Below are 8019 nucleotides of genomic sequence, written 5' to 3'. Positions count from 1 at the left end.
TTTTACAGGTGGACTACAAGTCCCAGCGGGCCCATTAATGCCCTGCATGCTGGGACTTGTGGTTCTCCAAGTCCCAGCATGCGGGGGAGGTCTGCTGGCACTTGTAGTTCGCCGGTAAAAAGCAATGTAATGATATGTATGATGGATTTAACCCTATCAGGCCGGCGTCCACTGGCCACGGACGCCGGTGACAGCCCCGGGCTTCAGCCCTGGACGGGTGAAGCCTGGGGGGGGGGGACCCCTTTATTGGGGGGGTCCCCACTCCTCCAGGTACCCCGTCCAAGGCTGACCAGCCACGGTGCTCATGTTTTGGCCGGGGGACCTTGTATAAAAAGTGTCCCCCGGCTGTGGCATGACACCGCGGGCTGTTGGAGCCCGGTGCTGGTTTCAAAATACGGGGGACCCCCAGATTTTTTGTCCCCCGTATTTTTGGAACCAGGACCGGTCCAAGAGTCCGGGGCTGGTTTCAGAAATACGGGGGACCCCTATGCTTTTTGTCCCCCCGTATTTTTGGAACCAGGTCCGGCTCAATGAGCCCGGGGCTGGTTATGCTTAGGAGGGGGGACCCCACGCCATTTTTTTTTTTACTTTTTTTTTTTAGCACAAAATCGCATTTATGAAAATGCGCACATTTTCATGACTGAAAATGCGCACATTTTCATGACTAAAAATCGCGGCAAATCGCGGCAAATCGCATTTTTTGCCGCTAATTCGCATCTCATTACATATGCGAATTCGCGGCAAAAAACGCGATTTTTAAAGGTGCGATTTGGTGCGATTTTTTTTTAGTCTAAAAAAACGCACCCTATGACATTTCGCCCTTTATGTTGTTTTTGTCCCCTGTGGTAAAAGTTACATGTAATCATTTGTGATTTGTTTTGTCCGTTTTAATTTTATTTTTTATGTCACGTAAATGTGACGTATTGTATGTATGTAAATGTACATTAATATAAATAATTGTAATGCAATTTAATGTAAATTTGAAATGTCAAAACTGAAAATGATTTCAATTACTGGTAGTTTGTTTATTAAGGAAAACAATCACCTAGAGCAGGCATGTCCAAACTATGGAGGTTATTCTGATCGTAGCGGCCAAACGTGCGTACGTTCCCAATTAACGTACGCTCTCCGTACGCGGCCGTTGGGGTTAAGTCCACCCACAAGTCAGCCGCATACGTACGGCCAGAAACAACGTCAAAGGGGAGTGGCGTACAATTGAGCGTACGCCAACGTACACGGACGGATCAGCCCTTACACTCCGACAACTGGCGTACAACAGAGCGTACGCCACCGTTTACGGACGTCTCTCGTCCGTCTTCCCACCGACTTCTTGCGGAAATCTGAGCGTACGCCAGCTTGCACGGACGGGTCCCTATTGTTTTCAATAGAAAACTCAGCTTATGTCACCGCTCGTGAGAGTGAGCGTACGTCCGTGCACGCTGGCATACCCTTCACATATATGGACCTGCAAATCTTGCCTTTCAACTATAATTAAGAAAATTAATTAATTGATTGAATTAATTAATGTGCAAAATAGTGGGCATGGGCTTAAAACATTGCTGAAACATCCTTTGTAGGTGTTAGATGTGGTTTATGTTATTGTATCATAAATACAAAACCTATGTTTGTATTAGAGTGAACACGTTGACACATGTCGACTTGTGTAGATTGAGTGTGCTACTGTGTAAAGTCTATGAAAGCACGTAGTGAATGTGTCTAACTGTTTAACAAATACCTACCTTAGCATATATAAGCAGGTCTTAAAATGATTCTTACCTTAAATTAAACAAACCTTTAAATGTAGAGAAGTATAGAAAGATAAGCTTCCAATGTGTTTGAGTGCTGTGTGTGGCTTGCAGGTAGTGAAATCATGGTTTGGACTTAATAGACTGCAGCATTGCTTATTACATTCAGGTGTATGTGTTTGAGTAGTAATCAGCGTAAATTAGCAAACCCAGGCGCACGCAGGCATGCGGTATCTGTAGGGGTGGTCTGAGGTGGCGGTTGGCGGCCGCCTGTTTTGTGTCCGAAATGAACGGTGCTTTAGGCGATCGTGCGGTAGTAGCACCGCTCATTTTTGGTGCACACCCCCGTGTACGCCCATATTTACGCCCATTTTCCCTCATTATTTCGGCCGCTCCCCTCATCACGCCCCTATGCCGCCCCCAATGCCCGTACACTCGCGTACAGTTTTTTTCGCACGGAGAGACCCATCCGTAAGCGTTGTGGAGTGTTCGCGCCTGCGCATTAGCGAATGTACGCATGCGCAGATCATGGAAAACCCCGGAACGTACGCGTACGGCCCGGCCGCACCAACCAGAATAAGGCCCTATGGCCCTCCAGCTGTTGTAAAACGACACATCCCACCATGCCTTGCCATAGTTTTAGCATTCCCCATAAGCAAAACTGTGGCAAGGCATGATGGGACTTGTAGTTTCACAACAGCTGGAGGGCTATAGTTTGGACATGAAAAGAAAGGGGTGTTGAGCTGCGCTTGGTATAACTTTGTAAAAAGTGAGGTAATGAAACCTGTAAAGTTGGGTGAAAAAAATGAGGGATTGGTTGATCTAGTACAAAAAGATTTAATGTCTAAAATACATATAGCCAGAATACATTGATAATTCTCTAAAATCACATAAAATTCATATCGTAGGCTACTCCGCACCTCCGGAAGTCCGGATGACGCGGCGGGTAACCTCAACCCTAGGACCCCGCCCCTGGCATCACGATCTCCGACGAGCCGCATCACCGGAAGCCGGGATGACGCGACTGCCGGAAGCTGTTGGAAATGACCCCAACAACACGCCACTCGGTGGGTCGCGTCACCGGAAGTCCGGGTGACGCGACAACAAGCTCTGACATGCAATCCTCCCCCCCGCCATTAAAGCATAGAGGGGACGCCCTTACAGGTCGCACCACAGGTACTTCCGCCCTCACAGCCCACATACCACAATAGTGTGCTGAGCGTAGCGAGGCACCGTGCCCGAAGCATGGCGAGCACAGCAAGCCTTGCGAGGGGACGCGGTGCTATGTTGACTGTGTCGACGCTTGAAAAAAAAAAAAACATGTCGGCTTTTTCACTGTCGACCTAACACCTGTCGACCTTATGACCCTGTCGACCTAATCCATGTCGGCCTTCAGTCAGGTCGACATAATGCAAGTCGACCTAATGGTGTAGACCTATGCTTGTAGACTCAAATGCAGTCTGACGAATGATTCCATTCCGTTTTCAGGGAGGGACAACAAGCTCTGACATGCAATCCTCCCCCCCGCCATTAAAGCATAGAGGGGACGCCCTTACAGGTCGCACCACAGGAACTTTCGCCCTCACAGCCCACATACCATCAGGGCAGAATGACCTGGAAACTAATAGGTTATTCCTCCAATTGAAATGCACGTTCGATAAGGTCATCTCAGTCACCATGACTACCATACTAACAAAACTGATTGCACAAGCTAGCGATCATAATCTAAGCACTTTACAATTAACAAACTATGTTTTAGTGTATATCTTATTATTGTATACTATTGTGTATGAATTTATAGTAACTTGCCTCCTACTTTAGCACCCTATTTGTTTATAAAATAGATTGGTTGATCTAATCAAGTTGGTCACATGACCCATGTAACAGGAAATAAATAGCCAGCCATGTTTTAAACCTGTTATCCTCTGACAAAGCTGCCTGGAGCAGCGAAACCGGTCAGGACTCAGGTTTCTATCTCCTTCCAGAATACCAAACTGGTACCCCTAAAGAACCCGGAAGTGCTTATTTGTGCACACACTTACCACCCTTTGTCCAATTGGACCACCAAGTCCTAGCAGCAAGGTTGAGGTCGAGGACTGTATCCCGCTCTATTCCATCCAGCGGAGGGAGTCGGTTATTTGTGCCATCCTGGGCCGCTCCTTATCAACATCTTCAAGTCCTCCCCACCATCTGCTACATTGGAGACAACCATCACGCCTCACCAGGACCTGGGGGTCCCCTTGGGCCACGCACAGATCCCAGTCCGGTAATACCACCTCCACTGGTTCCATTTGGATTACAAATTCCTACAGTAAGGTAGAGGACCCATCCCGCTCCAGTCCATCCAGCGGAGGGAGTCGGCAATCCGTGTCAACTTAAGCCGCTCCTTATTCTTACATCTGGTCCTCCCTCCCTACTGCTCCAATTGGGCATATCATTGCAGCTCCATACAGGACGATTTACATCTCAGCCCTATACAGGACTCTTGGGACTCTCCGGGCCATACATTTTCCCCAGTGTGGTTGGTGAGATATGAATTTTATGTGATTTTAGAGAATTATCAATGTATTCTGGCTATATGTATTTTAGACATTAAATCTTTTTGTACTAGATCAACCAATCCCTCATTTTTTTCACCCAACTTTACAGGTTTCATTACCTCACTTTTTACAAAGTTATACCAAGCGCAGCTCAACACCCCTTTCTTTTCTTGTTCATTCAGTACAGGACTAACTATCCTGTCCCAGAGCAGCAGCTAGGGAAACACAGCTCCAGCCAGGCGCACCTGCACCCAGACCCACTCTGTGTGGTCAGGGTCACCACCACCCCTTTTTCTATAGTTTGGACATGCCTGACCTAGAGTGTGCTAGTCACTTGCGTGTGAATCCAGCATCATTTGACATTAGCCAAATATATTGTCAGGAATGACACCGAAACGAAACTCACCCCTATAGTCACTCTCATTCATACTAACTTTTTAATTAGTATTAACCCTTTGCAGTCCAAATTGTTTTTTTTTGCAATTCAAACAGTCTGGTTTAAATGTTTAAAGTAATTGTAATTTTTTTAGGTACTTGTGTATTATCACGGCGCCCGTTAGGTAGTTTATGTACTGTCCTATTCAGCGAAGTGTCCCTTCAGCATGGCGGCGGCACCCGTTAAGTAGTTTACATACAGTCCTATTCATTGTAGTGTCCCTTCAGCATGGTGGTGGCAGTCCCTCCAGCGTAGTGTAAAAGCGCTATTTGTGTAGTTTAATCGCCGGCTATGACTACGACTGTGTTTAATTCCCCCCAATAAGCGGAATAGTGACTGTGACTGTGTGTATGAAGCTTTACGCAGTCAGCCTAGTCAGTCAGAGGTGAAGCCAATACCTTGACTCTTAGCTGCAGGAGTTTATATGGCGCAATACCCTTGGTGCAGAGAACGCTTTCCTTACACGTACTAACTCTGGTCCCAACGGCCGACAAACCAGCCGACACAACATCAACATCAGCTGCATCTGAAGGGAACGCAGTAAATGAAGAATGACTATTTTTAGATGCTATTATTGAACATTGTTCATTGGTTTTCTTCTTTCTTCTTTATTGTTCAATAAAATCGAGTTGCCAGTTAACACACGTCGTCATTACTGTTTCAGATGGATGATATGCCAGGTGTGAATGTTTTCTTTAAACACCCCCCACTATCCAAGTCAGCCCGAAGCATTACGCGTCTTCCCGACCTGTTCATACCCCCACTGTCCACATTAGCGCGGAGTTGATTTTATAAAGCGTGGCGACCGCAGCGAGCCCCGCAAGGGGAAGCGGAAAATGAGCCCGAACCGTGGCGAACGCAGCATGCCTCACGAGTGGACGTGGAATACATGTGAAGTAATCCGCGTCACCTTGCAGGGTTCACTGCGCTCGCCACGCTTCAGGCTTGTTTTCTGCGTCCCCTTGCGGGGCTCATGCGCTTGCCACGCTTTGGGCTCGGTGGCTCGCTGCACTCGCCACGCTTTAGACTACGCTGGCTTACGCTGACTACGTAGCTCTGTCTACGCTAAGTAGCTCTGACTACGCAAACTATGTTGCGTGCACCGGCGCCGTGATAATACACAAGTACCTATTTTTTTTTATAAAAAAAATGGTCTACATTGAATGGTGAACGATGTAAATGTTCTTATTTTAAAGTGGCTCACCATTGGATCTGCTACTAGCGCTAGGGCTGTTGAGCCTGACTAGACGTTGGACCTGAAAGAGTTAAGGTGTTTGGATTCATTGCAAGTCATCTCATAAAATAAAGAGCTGGATCAATATTTCTTACTTTACTCCATCACATTAGCGTGGTCTAGCCATCAGTAATAAATCCTAGATACATATCTCGTTGCAACCTGTGTGAGTGCACATACAGTAAACTTCTACACAATGGCCCTTATTCAGATCAGATTGCAGTACAAATTTGTTCTCAATATAAGCAAAACCATGTGCACTGCAGGTGGGGCAGAAGTAGTAGAGTTATTTTGTTTCTGTGCAGGGTAAATACTGGCTGCATTATTTTTACACTGCAATTTAGATTTTAGTTTCAACACACCCCACCCAAATGTAACTCTCTCTGCACATGTTACATCTGCCCCACCTGCAGTGCACCTGGTTTTGCCCATTTTGAGAACACATTTGTACTGCCATCAGATCTGATTAAGGGCCAAGGTACTTCATTGAGCCAGAGTGGGTGTTGTGACTGGTCTTCCCTATGACGCCCTTTCCAAATATGAGGCCTGATTCAGACCTGTTCGCTAGGCTGCACATGTTCACAGCCTAGCGGACAGGTACATGCTGCCTGACTGAACATCCCCCCCGCAGCGCGAATCCTCTCATTTGCATGCGAGGGGAGGAGTACACTTACACATCCCCGTGCATGCAGCCACATGAGTCGCAGACCATCAAATTATCTTTTTCCTGTTCGCAAATAAGTCAGTCTAGACTCATGTTAACATTTTTCATGTAGGTCTTTTCCATGTCGACCTTTGCACCATGTCTACATTTTGAATATCGACCTTTTGACCAGCAACGGCTGTCATGTTTTGGCCAAAGGACCATATATAATAAGTGTCCCCTGGCTGTGACATGACAACACTGGCTGGAAACTTCAGCGCCTCTCCATCAGTTCGATGGTACTGGGACACTTGCGGTCATAGGCGAATCTAGAATTATGGTAATGGCTGGTCCCAGATCTAGACATAATAGCAGGGGGACCTTTGTGTGGCGTAGCTGCATGGCAAAAGGGGGTATGGTCTCATGGAAATGAGGCGTGGCATCACAAAAAGGGGTGTGGTATTACACTTTAGACCATACACAGTAATGCCCATTAAACATAAAGCCACATGCCGTAATGCCAATTACACATAAGGCCACACACCATAATGCCCATTACACATTGTGCCACACATCATGATGCCCATTACATACTATATAACAAACCATAGTTCCCATTACATATTTGCCACATAAGTGCTGCTTACCTACATGCTCATTGCTAGGGGGTTCTTGCTTGATGGCACCAATTACACATGATGCCGCACACCATAGTACCCATTACACATGATGCCGCACACCATAGTACCCATTACACATGATGCCGCGCACCATAGTACCCATTACACATGATGCTGCACACCTTATGTCCCTTACACATGATGCTGCACACATAACGCCCCTTACACATGATGCTGCACACATAATGCCCCTTACATATGATGCTGCACACTGTAATGCCCCTTACACAGTAAGCCACACATTATGCGTAATACCCCCACATACCGCCACTTGTAGCGTCCCTTAAGCAATGCCCCCAAAAGTGCCACTTACTGTAAATTTTTATATAAGCCTTCGCTGCTGCAGGGAGAGGTGGAGAGTGGTGCAGCTGCTTCTAAGGGGAGAGGAGCAGGGCACAGCGCAGAGCACGCTCCCACTCCCCGTCTGGTGCCGAGTGGACATTTGAAATATTGTGCACGCTGTTGTTGTGCGTGACGTCGGGGGAGCACGTTGGGCGCCAGCACCACATGATTAAAGGAGGGGCGGGCTGAGGTGAAAGCGGGGAGAAGAATTGGAGCGGAAGCTGCAGGGGTGACAGTCATCAACAGCTGGGCAGAGAGCAGGGGGCTGCACGTCTGTTTGAAATAATACCCCTTTCACAACAGAAAATGCAGGGATTTACCCGGGAATATGGTCCCAGGATCATGCAGGGACATTCCCAGGCTGACCCCTTATACACCAGCCTAATCCCTGCATTATTT

At 47.1% G+C, this 8019-nt stretch overlaps 1 long non-coding RNA gene across 3 annotated transcripts in view; it reads right to left on the bottom strand.

Annotated features, from left to right (window-relative positions):
• The window catches only part of LOC146063563 (uncharacterized), a 48708-nt gene that overhangs the window by 1876 nt on the left and 38813 nt on the right, over window positions 1–8019 (bottom strand). For 2 of the 3 annotated variants that reach the window (XR_014471616.1, XR_014471615.1), the window contains exon 3: window positions 5926–5977. The exons of the other annotated variant lie outside the window; for it this stretch is intronic. This is a non-coding gene — a long non-coding RNA (uncharacterized LOC146063563). The remainder of the gene's footprint in view (window positions 1–5925; window positions 5978–8019) is intronic. 3 annotated transcript variants of the gene reach the window in all.

The sequence above is a fragment of the Crinia signifera genome, chromosome 3, assembly GCF_055691185.1.
Source record: "Crinia signifera chromosome 3, ASM5569118v1, whole genome shotgun sequence".
NCBI classification, from domain to species: domain Eukaryota; kingdom Metazoa; phylum Chordata; class Amphibia; order Anura; family Myobatrachidae; genus Crinia; species Crinia signifera.
Note: the sequence above shows the minus strand (reverse complement) of the source record. Positions and strands in the feature narration are given on the sequence as shown.